This window comes from Lates calcarifer, linkage group LG13 (genome assembly GCF_001640805.2).
Source record: "Lates calcarifer isolate ASB-BC8 linkage group LG13, TLL_Latcal_v3, whole genome shotgun sequence".
Lineage (NCBI taxonomy): Eukaryota > Metazoa > Chordata > Actinopteri > Centropomidae > Lates > Lates calcarifer.
Window position 1 is genome coordinate 5339960 of NC_066845.1, and position 16904 is coordinate 5356863.

Sequence of the window (16904 nt, forward strand, 5' to 3'; positions counted from 1 at the left end):
TGATATATGTTTGCTTGTGTGCACATACTTGCATGTCTGAGTGTGTGTATATGCATGAGTGTGTGTGCACTTTTGAACACGCATCATCTAGAATTTCCAGTCAACCGTCATAATGCCATAAAAGCTTGTCTAAAGCTTGTTATCTCTCACACATATTTGTTCATCAAACTCCACCATAAAACCCCTGAGAGATGGATAAAGTTCCATCATCCACCAGGTAATAAAATACACTATTTGTCCTCTTATACAAATGGCTGCAATACAGGTGCGCTCCTCTCTCCATCCATTTGAGAGATAGCTATCAGTTAAAAAGGTAACCAAAGCCTCTTCACTTGTCGCCCCACCCCCACCCCTCTGCATTCAGCTCCTCATTACATCCCACTGTGAATAATATCTTCTTTTAGCTCTGTTTACTTGAGGCATATGGCAGGCCTACTGTAGTTTGCAAGCTGTTCCTATGACTGACCTTCCCGCTATGGTTTTGTTACTGCTTCTCTTATGACCACATCATATGATGACGATATTTAACCATGAGTTCAACTCATGATAGGAGCAGTTTCATGATAGAAGCGGTCATTCGTGAGAAGAGGAAAGACACACAGGGCAAAAACAGTCTTAATGCCTCCATTGATTTCAATGTGACCATCCGCTCCTACACCCTCCTTAGATGTAATACAATGCATCCCAGGGAATGAATAACCATTGCTAATGGCTATAAAAAGCTCTTGAGAATCGGCTAACATTCTAGCCACTAAAATCAATATCTCCCCCAACCACAATCTTTATTTAATCTCAATATAGTGGCAAAAGGAATTAAGGATGAAAAGCGGATGAGAAATTACTCGGTGTACTCTGAACAATCAGAACAGAATTCAGCTTATCCTAAATTGACTGAAGCACCGACACTTACATCCTAGCACCTACCCAAGGTTTGCACACTACAACAGCATGTTAACTGGTTCATACTGATTCATCCATATTAAAATATCCACTCAGTTGCTATTTGGTCAGGTGCTTTGGATAAAAATAGTGCTACTCCTCCTCTGTTATGTCAGACTGACTCCAATCATTTGCACAGGATCCCAAATAACAATCAATTAATTAAATGCATCTCCCCTGTGCTCACCCTTTCCATTCAGTTGATGCTGTAGTCACAGCCCAGGCAGTATTTACTATAGTAATTAGCCCACTGTTACAAGCATGGAAATCACCGTGATGAAGGAATAACTATCTGACTGCCTCCAGGGTGGGACAGGCAATGAGCGCACTCAAATAGAAAGTCACGCCTTATTATGCAAGTGGAGGAGGTAAGAAATACAGCCTCCCCAGGTAATTGAGGCCATGTAGGCTGCTTCTTACAGACAATCACCCAGAACAAGACTGGGTGTAAAGTGGAAATAAAAATAGCTGAAACCCAGCAGTCTGTAATCGGCATATCTCACGGTCCACAATAAAATATAAGATATTCTGGTATTAAAAAGTGGGAAATTATGGGTGGGTTACACTATAGTGAATGAGTTGCCACTGTGAAATTTAAATACCATGCTTGTACATGGTGCTAAAATGACTTCCCTACCATTCTTAAAAAGGCTTTTCTTATTCTTTCTTGAGCCTGCAAAGCACAGTTGTAACTGTACCACACAGTCTGTACAAAGTTATGGCCAATATGTACTACTAGAAGCATGTAAGCCATAAAAAGCAGAATCCCAGTTATGTATTAAGCCTCATAGTGCTTCTGCTATAGAATGTATTTCAAACCTTTCAAACCTTAATTACTCAGCTGTCATAGGTTTATTGGCTCTAGGGCTTGCTTTATTTAGTTCCTGTGTTTACATTTGTTTGTGTATGCTTGTGTGCATGTGAGGGCATGCGAGTGCGTGTAAGACATGCATAAACCTGTGTGCTTTGTACACAAATTACCCAATTATTGGTTACCACATCCTCATTCTTCACAGTGTTGTAATGACATCAAATATCTTTGTTCGAGTAGTCTGCGCTATCTGTGACTGTTCATTTACTAAAGTCTAGGTCACACGGAGTCAGGCAGCTCGACTAACGCAAAAGCACACACACTCACACACAGACAGGCAAACACACTAAGTCCTTCACCTGTTAATATGTGAAACAAATGACTGCTGCAGCGGCGCCAGTGTGAACACACCAGCATGTCCCATCTTATCGTCTGGCTGCATGAAAACCTGTTTGTTCTAGATAGAGTCTGCAACAATCAACCAGTCAGCTAGAGGGAATTCAGCTGGCCCTGGATGACTGCGCCTCACAGGGACTGAACAGAGACGCAAATCCACCACAGCACAGGGGAAGGATGAAGATCAAAGTCAGGTACACACTGAATGACAACAATAGGCCTACACCACAGGATCAGCTCCAACACTCCAAACTCCCAATCTTATCTAGGTCAGAGCTGCACCTCCGAAGACTCTTCCCACCTCCTTTCTTTGCCGTCTGATGTCTTTGTTGTCATGCGTGGTGATGTAACATACTGTAACTTTGCCGTGTAAATTCAAGATGGAGACCAGGTAGAGGAGCCATGTGCTGAAAACACTCAGACAATAGCAACACTACTCCAGCTATCAGTCAAAACAGAAAGCTTGTGGTCTTTTAATTCCCAGTTTAATTACCCTTAAATACAAGTTTAAAAACAAACTGGTTAAGAGTACTACAATTTCATGATATTGATCAATTAAAGACAAAAAGACAAAAAATCACTTAAAGAAAGAAAATTAGTTGTTCAAAGTTGAAAAAAGAGCCAGCTCGTCCATGTAAATGATTAACAGATTGATAGTCTCACCTGCCTTCCTGTGTTCCTATCTAGTTACCAGGCTAGCATTACTAGACTAGCTAGCATTACTAGATGCACCCAGTGTTAGCTCACATGTACTCTGACGCAAATGCACAGAAGGAATAAGAAAGACAATGGAAGAAGAGAGAAACTAAAGAGGGGGTGACTAATGAATTGGCCATCTACTGTTTTTCCTACCTGTCGAACACCTTTTACGCAAACAGGATTTGGTGCTGAGAAAACACACGTTGTAATAATCTCTTCCAAAAACAGGAGAATTCTCTGTGATGATGTTTGACCAGTTTTTGAGTCATCAAACCCTCTTCTGAGGAGCTGGGCACATAGCCATGCCTCCTCACTCAGACTCCAAACCCAATTAAATAATCAAGGGTTCAATTGCTGTATAATACCACAATCAATAAACAGTGGATTTGTTGGTTATTTGGATGAAATTAAACAGAACCCACAAGAAGCAAATACAGAGAACTTATCAGTGAGAGAGATGAGACGGTCCCAGATTAGTTGAGGATGGGAGAAGATCAAAAGGCAGCGTTTTCAGTATGCAGCTGCTGCACTGCCCAATCAAACCAAACTACTCAGAGACCAAAATAGGCCTCATTGCAGAATTCTCAGTCTCTACACACACCAATTTATGCAGGAGTGCATACATACACAAACAAGACACTAGCTCAAATGCATGCACATAACCTCACACACCATCACAAACCCAGAAGCAATCACCTCCCGAATAATCCAGTCAGCACACAAATCAAAACCTTAACAGGTTTAGAAAAGCAAAGAGGCTTTTTAACAAATAACGTAAAAAGGCCCCCAGTAGACTGTGATGAATGAATCAAGCCAAGCATGCTGCGAACATTATCAGAGTAGGGAATGAATGAATACATTATCATGCAAGGCACAACTTCTCTTTTCCTGCCTCACAGCTTGTCTGTCTTCCAGCCTATCAACCTGCTTGGCTGATTACCTGCCCACATAAAGAGCATCTTTTGTCAAGATTAAAGGGGGCATGAATGGGAGCGAGGTGAAATATTATTTCTTTTCACATTTTGAAAAGGCAAGAAACTGTTGAGTTTCTTTCCTCTGTATGCCTCGAAACATCGCTGTCTGTCTCCCTTACTAACTTTCCAGCCTCTGTCTTTACTTTACCTGTCTACAAATATCTCAGTGTCTGCTTCTTCTGGATATCTCCTAAACTGTCTGTCTCTTAGCCATTAATCTAGCCTGTCTCTTTCCCAAAATGGGAAAGTCTCCTAGTAATCAAATTCATTTACAACTAACTGGCAATAACAAATATGTTCTGTAAGAAACACAGTAGTATTTGCCACTCTCTGTATGAAACTACAACCAGCAGCTGGTTAGTTAAACACAAAGACTGGAAACAAGGGAAACAGCAAGTAATAAAATCAGCTAAACAGCACCTGTTTAAGCTGTACACAAAGTGTAAAAATGGCACCTTGAGGTTTTACAGGGTGTTGTGTACAGGTCACAGTAACTTCCTTTAGTTTCTGCTCGAGGACGTGACTCCACCTGGGCCAAGAAATATAGGCATATAACCCCCATAAAACCACAACATGTTGTTTTTACACTTCACTTTTGGCACAGATGAAATAAATTTTGTCATTTCTGTACAGAACCGGGACAGCTGTTTCCCCCCCTGTTTCCAGTGTTGGTGCCAGGCTGAGCTAACCAGTTGCTGGCTGTAGCTTCATATTTACCATATAGACATGAAAGTGGTAGTGATCTTCTCATGTAACTTTTAGCAAGAAAACAAGTGCATTTTATCTGAGAAGTGAACTATCCCTTTAACAGTTTTTATATTTACATTTAGGCAACATAAAGGATTTGCTTAGGGCTAAAATCCTGGTCTTAGCAAAATAGCTGACTTGCAGCACAGCGCTACAACAAAGCCACACTTTTTCCCTAACTTTAACCAAGTGTTTTAATATTCTAAACCTAAACTAACAACACATGAGATACAGAACATGATCCCTCAACTTGGTGTCAAAGTCCTGAGCTTTCTAAATCCAACCATTCACCTTGACCTCCTCCCTGTGACCTCTGTGCATAGTAAGGATGTTATCTTTCCTGGATTGTAAAAACATTGTCAGTAAATATAATTCAGGAAGCAGTTACATTTCTTCCATGAGGTATTTGGCAAAGCAAATTAGTATTTAAATGTATTTAACTGGCGATAGGGTTGCCTTGCTCCCTGTCTCCCCGCCTGTTAGTCTCCATTTGCCTATCAAGCGTTCCTCCTCTCAGTGTCAGCTCAGGCTGCTGTCACACCATACATTTAATCAGCCCTTTCTATACTGAGCAGTCTCCCTTTGCTGACTGAATTGTGTGCATGAGAGCGTGTGTGCATGTATGTGTGTGAGCGAGTGAGCGTTTGTGAGGCCTCCACTCAGCAGAGTGATGATAAGTACTCCCAGCCCAGCGCTCCGCATGAGCTGATGGGCAGACAGGCCAAGAACACTGGGGGCCTTGTGGTTGGGCGTGTGTGTGTGTGTACATGTGTGTGTATTGTGGTGAAAAGGGGGAGGGGGTGAGTGGCTGGGGACTGGAGTGTATGTGCGTGGTGTGTGTGAGTCTGCATGTGCGTTCCTTTTTTTCACCAGCCATGCCACCAGGCCATGCCACATGGCTGCAATTTGTTCATTAGCTATGTAATAAATGTACACACACACACAGAGGTAATATTGTTTCCGAGTTCTGCCTGATTGGATTCTGAAATAGAGGACCCCCGGGGGAATCACTTGTAGTCTGCCAGCCACTGTGACCGGGAAAAGACTGATTTCTTAACAAGGTTTGAGGTAAAACCTGAGGAAACACATGAAGCCTGTATTTTTGAAACACTGTGAATATACACTGAAATAATGTTGCTTATGTGAGGTCTCAGATGTTAGTGACTAACACCCACAACATGAACATATAAATTGTTTAATACATTACTTGCATAGAGCTGAATGTAAAAGCCTTTCCTTATTATGTTTCATCATGTTTATGTGCCAGTATAACTACAGGTCATTGTAAAGATTTACCAGTCACCTGGAAACAATTTATATTCACCCATGGCCAATTGCAGCAATCTGTCATCATCATCAGTGCATCAGATGAGCTAGGGACTGTTGTTACAAATTACCTGCTGTCTAGGATATCACTCGATGCTTGTTTGAGCTGAGCCCGTCCCGCCAGGTTTAGGGCCGGCTAATAAATGTTTGCATCACGGGATAGAGAGCACTGTTAGATTATGTGAAGCTATATCCCTGCTGACAGATAATTTGAACAGAAATGTTGCTGTGGAGGAAATCCAGAAACATGGATAATAAACTAAATCTGTCTAGCCTCGTTTGGCCCGCGTGTGGAAACCAGCAGTGGGGCTTTGGAAGGAGAAGCTGCCTGTTCCACATTCAGCGAGGCTTATAGCCTCTGGGAGAGTATGACTGCTGCTCTGCCATGAGCATACAGATCACCTTACACACTGGCTTTCCTCTGCTTTGATGATGGATGCACACACACATAAACGCGTGTCCACACATAAGACAGCCATGCATGCCTGCTTCCTCAGATACTCAGGAGCATTAACGCACACAGGCACAAACACACACATACACACATACACACACACACACTTTTACCCCATCCCCCACCTGGATTAATTCACCTGCTGCACCTGAGAATGCAACCGCTATGATGTCACCTGCAATCCCATCACTTCAAAGGCACAAAAGCACCTCAGTGCCACCAGCACAAAGAGCAAACGCACCCTCTCACTTCCTCCTTTGTCCTTCTGTCCCTTAATGGCAATTCCCACACAGAAAGTCCATACATGGTGAAGGGAGAATTACACAGTGTACTCTACAATCAGGTATTCTTGGGCTCATGCCCACTGGCACTCACTGTGTGCACCACTGTAACAATGACAAGCTTTCTTTATTCCTCTTCCCTCTTACTGACATGAAAAACTGCCCTAGTGTGTGAGGATGTGTGTACTTACATGTGTCTTTTGTGTGTGTGTGTGTCTGTGTGTGAGTGAGTGAGTTTCTATGTAATAGTGTACACGCATTTGAGTGCGCAGAGAATCCCATGATTACAGTGCTGCCAGTTCTCCAAAAGCTCCCATTGGAAATGCTCACAAGTAGGGTATGATGTGATGAGACAAGGCGATAATACAACCACCACATTAGTGCATGGTTAGCCATTAAAAGGCCCAAATGAGATTATGAGGTCATACGGGAGGTACAAAGCCCACAGCCAAAACAAGAACTGCTTCTCTGAAAATAATAGTGCATGTTCAGTATTCCTTCTGCACAGAGGGAAGAAAATCTAAATGTGGAGGAAGGTGGACAGAGAGAAAACAGGACAGGAAAGGGAAGAAAGACAGACAGATAAATACAAAGAGACAGAGATAGAGAGACGGGGCTTGATAGCAAGAGGTATTCACTGTCTTGGAAATTTCCATAGTGGTCGATTTCCGTACTAATCCATCATTGAATAACACATGAATTCAGCATGATTTACCATCAAAACACCCAACTGAGCATGAAACAGGAGGCCCTGGCCCATCTTCCATCTCAGCTCAGTTGAAGGCTTTTCCATTTTAAAGCAAGGTGAAATAACAGCCGTTCAATGTACTGTAACACACTGGAGACACAGCAGCCCCTTGAGCACGCTATTCACAAGATGATGCCTACTGTGAAAATATTCTTCTGCTCTCTTTAGGAAAGAGAGTGCGGAGAGGCGGACAGAGTTTATATACAGTATGTGTGTGAGAGAGACTGAAAAGATGCAACGCACAGAAGGAGATAGAGGGTTCACTGCTGAGATAAAAATGGAATCCATTTTGGTTCTTGAAGCATACTCATCCATGGTGTGAGGACCTGCTCGGCGTGTTAGCCTGCCATTGCTCTTTCAATCACTTCCCCTCTTTCCTCCTCTGCTCTGTTTCAATTGTTCCGCCTGCCCCTCACCACACTGTTTATATCATTTCCTCCTATTCTCCATAGTCATACCTCTCTCCTCTCCTTTCCTCCCCTCTCTTCCTCTCTCTTCCTCCTCCTCTTCCTCTCGCTTCCTCCTCCTCTTCCTCTCACTTCTCCACACTCTAGGCAGCCAGGCACCCCAACACTGTCTCAGGTCCTGAAACTATGGCAACGGAATGAGAGAGAAAGTGCTCTCTATGATTAATAGATGAGAGATGCAGTGCCAATCGCTGGGGCCTGGGGAGGAGGGACAGATGCACTCGAACAACACCACGCAAACACGCACGCACAGTCACAGGGAGTGCACGCACTGAGTACACACACTCAAACCCCACCACCACCCCCAATCAGCACACACACATTAACTACCCTCAGCGCTTTGTGGAACTGCACACACAGGAAAGGGGGTCTGAGAGGGTCTGACTCGCACACCTCACAGAGACACATTGACACAGCGCGTTACAGGCAGAGTCGGGGCAAAAGGAGCAAACGAAGAGTTTTCCTGACGCTTAACATCTACACGGCACACACCTCGTTATTAGCTGCCAACAAGCAACCTAACCGCAGAAATAACCACAGCCACAGCAAGCCCTAATGAGTCTTAACAGACTGTGGCCATCTCCATGACTCACAGCTAGCTACTCTCACCTGTAAAAGCACAAACAGCAGAACGAGGAACTAGGACATCATATTTTTATGCAGCATATACAGTTTACATCATCTGATCTGTAGTACAAGACTTGGCTCTTTTCAAGGCTGGTCATTCATCCATCTCCCAGGCAATCACACAAAGCCCTGCTGCTTTTGGATTATCCCTACAAATGCATTTCCTTTCCATTCCATTTGAGTAATGACAGGCAACCAACCTCAGCTGTGACAAAGGTATTACCACATGTTAGTATTGCACATATTACCACATGTTAGTATCGCACATACTTAAAACTAAGTATTTAAAAATGCTAAATTTCCATCCAGAGAAAGCTGATGTTATGAGCTGAGTTTAAATGTTTCTGTCAGCATGTTTTCATTTGGCACGCCTGTGACAAAGTTTGGCTCCTCAACAGTCTTCTCCTAGATGGGCTGGCTATCACTTTCTAATTCACTTAATTTCTAACAACAAAGCTTTGCCAAGGACCAACAGCCAAAACACCAACAGACGCTCAGCCAATTCTGCCGCTGACTAGCAGCGCCCAGCCCAAAATAAGCCTTTTGCTTGGCCCTTCATGCCTCTGGCTTTCTTGGCACGGAAAACACGTTCAATCAATTATGCTAATGTAACGAGTATGAGGAATGTTTAACACATGGACGCTTAATTCTGTGGATGCACTGTAGAGTCATTTATAGGGAGCCAGAAGGGTTAAGGCTAAGTGGGAGAAAGCAGCCAGTCAGAACAACACAGTGGAACTTGGAAACTGGAACACCATGCATCCATGCATGTATGTGTGAAAGACAGGGAGAACATGGACCAACACGCTGGAGCAAGTGATTAGAGAGTGATTACATTTTCAATGAGCCATGCTGTGAATAGAGCACACTGGACCATACTGCACGATGAGATATATTAGATCCCTAAAGTACGCTGAATATCATTTATCACTGCCTATAAACAGTGGCCAATAGGTTCCAACTTAACTAGAAAGGATGGGGGGTAGTGAGCAAACTGCAGGCCCTTTAGAAAATCAAATACATAAACAAAGGAGATACACGGTAGTTTAGACACAGGTCTGTTACCATCTCCCCTCATCCTGTATGATATCATTCAGAGTGTTTTCTTAGATAAAATGAAAGGCATTTATCAAATAATGAGTTCAACTTCAGAGGGTCAAGGAAATCATTACCAAAAAAATGAGAGCGATGAAGCAGCAGAAGGTTCAGGAGAAAAATGTTTATACAGAGGGGCGAGCTGTGTAATTTGTTGTAGCAGGTTACAATATCTTCCTGCTTCTTTCTTTCACCCTCTGAATCACGACAGCTTCCCACTAAATCAGAACAGCCAACTCAAGCGTGGCTAAAATCAGCAAATGTGCTATGTAACATCTCTGATGGACAGTTCCATTAAAATGCAAGCATCTTTGATTATGCTGACCTGTATTTCTAAAACAAAATGCACTAAAACACATAGGCAGGCTCACAATTATACATTTTTTAATGGTCTAATACAAGAGCAGATTTAACGTTTAAGGTGGCGTAATTGAAGCAGCGGCAATTTAGAAAGATGGAAAATGGGTTAAGCATCAATAAATCACATGCAGATGAGTGAGAGGGGATTGATGCTTTCTCATACTCTAATTGTTTCAAAAAAAAAAGAAAAAAAAACAGCAGCCCACACACCAAGGACGTGCATCAATAAAACATGGCTTTTATAAAATATGCATAAATACACACACTATTGAATGCTTGGTATTGACTCTGACTGAATGGGGACCGGTGGTTAACAGCGGCTGACCGGTCTCCTTGTTTATAACAGAGGGCCAATTCATTTGAACAGGAGCAAAGCCATTTATCAATTATTCAGACCTACTACATTCAGGCTGCATCTGCATGTGTCCTAAACTGGCAAAGGTAAATACTAACTCTCTCTGTTTGTGCCCCTCTCTTCTTCTCTTTCTCTCTCTCTCTCTCACACACACACACACACACACACACTCACACATACAGTGTGACAAATTCACATCAGTCACACACAATGCCATCCCCATTGCTATTGTTAGGGGATCGGCGGATCAAACGCTCCACGGAGCATTGCTCCAAATACAAGTAACAACTCTGGTCGCTCTGCTCTATTCTGCCTCCCAAGGAAGAGAACAGGCAGGCTGCTGTCACAAAGGTAATCATGCTGTAATTCACGTATCAGCACCACAACATGTCAATGTATAAAGTGCTAAAAACGGGATTAACACTCTGGTTTTGTGGTGTTGTAGCCTTTATGAAACAGTGTGGTGGGATTCGCAGACCCGTGCAACATCTCAAAAAAAATGCCTCCAGGACATTTGAATGCCTCGAGGCTAATGTTGTAAGGAGGAGCAGTGGTAAAATGTTAAAACATTCAGCTGTTTCACATTCAAGTGTAATCCAAAGCACCGTATGTATACTGACTGCAAAAAAAACAGATGAAGACACAAAACATGCAACACACAGGAGCACCAAATATTTCCAGTGATATATAGAAAAATGGATGAAATACAACATCCTCTCCTCTCAGAGTGGGCATAAAATATTTCTTCTATCTTTTTTCTTTCTTTTTTTTTTTTTTAAAGGTTGATACTAGAATCATGTTTCCAAAACACCATGTGCTGCTGCTAAAAATCAGCTGACACATTTCTGCTGTGGGCATTCAGTACTCCTTAGATTCACCCATTTCTATCATCGCCCTTGCACACTTGCCGATCTATAACCTACATTTAGAGTTGCCGAATCCCTTTTTCCAGTTTTTCCCAGTGCCTCTTGGAGAGGGGGAGGTTTCCATACTGGGAGAGGAGAGGAGAGGAGAGGGAAACCACTGGGAGTGACTGGGTGTTGGCAGTCAGGCTGCTGGTTGTGGTCTGTGAGGCCTCTATCTCCTCTCCCAGCTTGTTAAAGCAGTAGCACTTCTGATCCACTTCTGAGACCGGTGCAATTTTGTCTCCTGGTCAGAATTACAAACATTTGATTGATCTTTTGGTCCAGAGTAATAGTGACCACTCCGCCTCTTGGTAGCTTGAAATCCCTGAACACACCCTAGTCAGTGTGTGTCTGTATGTATGTGTGTGTGTGTGTGTGTGTGTGTGTGTGTGTGGAAGAGAGAGAGGGAAGGTCTCATCTATTCCAATCTCCATGTAAAATGACTAATTAATTCACATCAGATCTCTGTGACTCAGGTTACAGTCGTATAGAGGGAATGAAAATGGAAAGAAAGATTGTAAACACGGGATGCATCATTAGTCTACGTGTAAATTGCTGCTCTAATTCCGAATTTTCAATCGTGAAAATAAATGGAAAATGAAAATCCCATCATGCTGTAATAATGGAGCAAGCACTTCAGTGTTTATGCGTTTTCATAACAAATCAGGCATGAATATGTTATTAGGCTCACATAACTACTGCAGTTTTTCATTTTTAATCTGAATCTACAGCTGGTAGTTTTGTGGCTGTGGTTTTATTACATCTTCAGAGAGTCAACGAGGTTTGGGGGTGGAGGGGGGAAAGCACCGTTAGACGGAGAACAACAGTCGGTCCGAGTCTTGCAAGTTCTCACGAGCACATTTTCTTATTTGCCGTACGTGTACCTGCTAACCGGGATGATACTGACATTTTTTTTGTCTCGACTGAGTGTGATCTGAAATAGGTCCTCAGAGACTGGCACTTCTTTAATCTATATGGGTAAACAGCGTAAAAGGGATTACGCACGAAATTGTGGTCTGTTTATGTCGAGAGAAGGTGTTTTATTCTTGTAAGAGAGCATCGCAGTTCTCATTAGGATTGAAAAATGGGCACTTTCTGATTTTTTTATAACTTTCAAAATGCTCTACAAATACGCAAAATCGCCCTGTGTTGATCAAGTAACCCTGTGAAGCGTGTGCACTTGTCGCCCGGCAGCCTGGCTGTACAGAAAACAAGCCTCCTGGGCTTGGAGGAAGGAGCTGGTTCAGCCTATGTGAGCGCACCTAAAGTTTGAAATAAACAAAGAAATCTTACCTTCAGCTCATGAATGGATATGCCTCGGAGTGACTACACAGCTCTGTTTTTTAGTAATCCATGAGATTCGGCTTCTCAGAGCAGTTCAGACAGGGGCTCGTTTCAGAATAACAATACGAGCGCTACTTTTCTCATGCGCTTCTTTTTGTTACATGCCGCGCTCAAATCACACCTCTTCAAATCGGAATATCCATCGGAAATCCACACTAGAGAGAGAGGGGGGAAAAACACGACGTTTTGGCTTTTAAACTCCCCTCAGGTGAGCTGAACGGATGGAACCAACCGGGGTGTCCCAGAACTAGCTACGGAGCCGAGCGCAGTCCCTTCCACAAAAGCCGACGGTCATCCTATTTGGAGATGAAGCCTCTTACCAGACTGGAGCGGAGCGCAGCGAGCCCAGCTGTCACCCACCCGCTACACACACACACACACACACACACTCTCTCTCTCTCTCTCTCTCTCTCTCTCCCTCTCACACACACACACATACATAGGGAGGAGCTACGTCTCTGGAACGGGAGCTATTGTGTCAATGGGTGCCAGTTATGGACAACTGTATTTCTATTTTTACGCAGCGGCATTTCATAAGAATGCGCGTCGGAAAGGGAGAAAGCCCGAGCACTATTAATAGTTTTGACACAGAAGAGAGAAAAAAAGAAAAACACGTAGAGGTTAGTTATAAATTCAAATGAGATTAACTGGCGTTTTGTGGCCACGCGGGTTGGTCTGCTGGCTCTGTGTCATGCAGATTGTCACTGGTAATTTTGAAGACACAATAAAGATGCAGGTCCTCATTCATGGCACCCGCACTACCCTTCACTTTGTACGTTGTTTTCTTCTGAGTACGGCCCTTGGGAATGTGAGCAGGTTCAAAGCCCGTCTTGTCTCTTGTCTCCGGTCTCAGGACCGCCGTCCTTTCTCCCTTGGTGGTCCCCCCCCCCACCAGGTCCCAGGCCGGCACGCGCACATACACGCACGGAAACACATGCCTTGCAGTCACTGAGTTTTTACAAATGGGCCTCCACTTTACTTGGCCCTGATCTCATCAGTGGAGCCATCAGGTAAAGTCTGAGAACAATAGCAAAGTTCAAGAAGTTGCTGCTTAAATTTATGGTACATTTAGGACACAATCTGATGTCAGCCTCCACATTCTCTCTCTCTCCCTCTCTCTCTCTTACACCAAGCCAAACCAATCAACTTCAGTTTGTCAGATTAAAAACTGCTAGCCTGCCACAAAACATGAGCATAACTACTTGCACATGTTCTCAGATACAAACACACATTATATTACAGTGCACAAACACCTGTGTAGATATCTAGATTGTGTATAGATATGCAGTATAAGCTCCGTAGGGACATAGCTAAAAAGTGTGAGGCTTTTGGTTTATTATTATATAATAACAGGCCACCTGTGAAAGCAGTAGTGTGTGTGTGTGTGTGTGTGCATGTGTAAGTGTATTTGTGTGTGTGCATGTGTGTGTGTAATTGTGCTCTTGAGTACAGTGGCCTGTCAGGCACTATTGCTGTCTTGTTACTGTAACAACTCAGTACAATGCTGCCTCCACAGGCCCTATGCCAAAAACTAGACTGCTGTTCTTTAATGTAAAGTAATGCGCTCGTGCCTGCCAACCCTTTCCTCATCTGTTATACTTTAATTTGCTTTAAAAACAAAGCTCACTTGCCATCATGCAATTGAACCATCATACAGGGCTGTGCACACGAGGGAGAAAACATAATAACTCTGTTGTTTTTCTGTCATTCACTGAAGTAGATTTGGTTCCTCTTTGTTTAAAAAATGTGTCATTACATACAGACTACAGTGGACTGTGGTTGAGGCATATGCAAATATATGCACTTCCTTGGCAATTAGCTGCATGGAGTGCATTCATATATCATACATCTCATCTTACAGTATAATGTACAGCAGGCCTGTTAGTGTTCATTAAAATTCTGTGTGAGAGAAATGTTCGAGTACAAGTTTATCGTGTGCTGTTGACACATGCAGGTGAAATCATTATAGATACTATGCACAAAATCAGATGAGAAAAGCATCTGGATGTGTTAACATCAACAGTCATGCAAATGCTGCAAGCCTCCAACCAAAACAAACTACATACAGCCCTTATTTCACTCGCTCTAACTCTGTCTTTACATTCTTTAATCTCTCTCTATCTCACTCGCTCTCTCTCCACTCTCTCGCACACACTTTGAAGTGCAAGCGTTGCTAAGTGTGGGAGGCGGGCAGTGTATAATTCGAGCTCAATAATGTCAGGATACACACCGGTTAGTTTGAACTCTGGAAATATGCTCGTGTCAGAGCTTATCTCGCTTATCTTGCTAAAGTTGTCCCAGGTGCATTAGGACTGTGTGTGTGGAGGAGAGGCAGTTGAAATAGAGCAACCATCACATCCCGGACTGGGACAGACAGCAGGCACACACCAGCAATTCTTCAGGGGCTCAGCTCAGCTCCATGCTCAGGCGTTTTTTTTTTTTTGTTGTTGTTGTTTTGTTTTTTTTTTTCATCTCCTGCCTAGACTACAGCAGCTCTTATACCCACCTGTCTCCTCTCCAACCCTTGGAACATGATCTGAAACATTACTTTTCTTCTGCTGATTTTACCGGCTTCCACTAATGTCCTACAGCTAATTCACATCCTTGTGCTGGCCTGAAAAGATACAAAAGGAGCTGCGCCCACCTTCCTCAAGACAGGTGCAGCATTAGAATCTTTTTAACAACATACCACAATTTCCTATGCGTCTGACACCTCACCCCTTTTCTCTTCCTTTCTCATTGTCAATGAAAAGCTGTCACACCACACCAGTTGTGGAAGAATTATTCAGATCCTTTACTCAAGTGAAAGTACCAATACATTAATGTGAAAATCCTTCTTTTTTTTAAAAGTAACAATCCTGTATCCAAAATCAAACTGAAGTAAAAGTACACAAGTGTAAGCAACACAATGTACTGCTCAGTGTGTGAGATGCATTTTACTGCTGTAGCTGGTTGAGGTACAGTTAGTTCATCTACTTAAGATGCAGTTAGATGCTTCCAGTGGAACTCCAGTGGTTCAAAATCTATAAGGGTCTACCCCCCCTCTAGAGGGTCACATGATAAATGTCAGCAGCTGTGTGATGATTAAAGGAGATGGGAAGAAGAAAGAAAAGATTCTGCTACACAAAATATTTGGAGTTTTTCTATCTTCTTTCTATTGTTTGGTTTTTTGTAAAATATTGGATAATTTTGCTCACTTGGTCCTCAAACATGTATTGAAAAGATAACACTGAGATCACAATTCTCTTAGGTGGAACTGCTAATTACACACTGCTTTCTTAAAAGGGGTAACAAGGCTGAGAACCACTGGTTTAAACTTACAATCTTAATATGGAAAGTAACTAGCAGCTGTCAAATAAATGCAGTGGAGTAAAAAGTTTTTTTTTTCCCCTGTGTAGATGTATTTAGTAGCATAAAGTGGAAATACTCAAGTAAAGTATTGTTTAAGTACCTCATAAATTATATAGCACAGTACAGTATTTGAGTAAATGTACTTAGAGACTTTTCACAACTGCACAACAATCATGTGTATCTAAACAGCTGTGTAAAATGTAAACACAGTAAACCATGGTGTACCACACATGCGCATGTTGAAATGTGCTGAAAGGCTCATACCTGTATGTATTAATTTATATACAGTATTCAGTACGTAAGCATCCACACTCACACCCACATACACTGTGACAACACCATACAGTACACCAGTGGTGCAGGAGCAGTTTTCAGATACACCATTCTGTACAAATACTCACATTAAACGTGAAAGTCAGCTATCAGTTAAACATTACTGATATATCAAAAGTAATTATACCAGTACACATATTTCTTTGTTAATTTTGTTCAATGTTGTAACTGATCAAGTGGAGCCAGCTTTAACAACTTCATGGTCTGTGGTAGTTAAATCTTTAAAATGCAACATATGTTTTGAGATGATCGTACCTTTTGAATGTTAAATCTGCAAAGTAATTGGCAACTGTAGCACTGAAATAGACATTCGACCCATGAGGCACACATGCTAACACTGAATATCCGTAAGTTAATGAGACGTATACACACATTTCCACACAAGTCTAAAAGATGCTTGTTAAGGAATAACAAACTAGACAGACAGTCTGTTGTGTATCTGTGGGCTACAGTCCAGGTTAGGGGTCTCAGACTGCTGGAGTCACAGGAGTTTTGTTGTGCCTTCATATCACAAAATGATGAACGTGCAAGGCTGTCTATTCAAAGCCTGCTGAGCAGTGTGTTTTGTGCCGGACCACTGGAGGAGCATCGTTTGTTAAAGCTGCCACTGCTGCTGCTGCTGGAGTCCTAATGGCTGCTGCTCACCTGTGGATCATACAGACAGCTGAGAAAGGAGCAAAGCCCATTTACAG

General features: G+C 42.6%; 1 protein-coding gene across 1 annotated transcript in view; it reads right to left on the reverse strand.

Moving 5' to 3' along the window:
• Window positions 1-12973, reverse strand: part of sema6a (sema domain, transmembrane domain (TM), and cytoplasmic domain, (semaphorin) 6A) — a 104535-nt gene extending 91562 nt beyond the window's left edge. The window contains 1 exon segment of the mRNA XM_018674438.2: window positions 12478-12973. The gene's annotated coding sequence lies outside the window, so the exon portion shown is untranslated.
• Between the last annotated feature and the right edge of the window lie 3931 nt (window positions 12974-16904).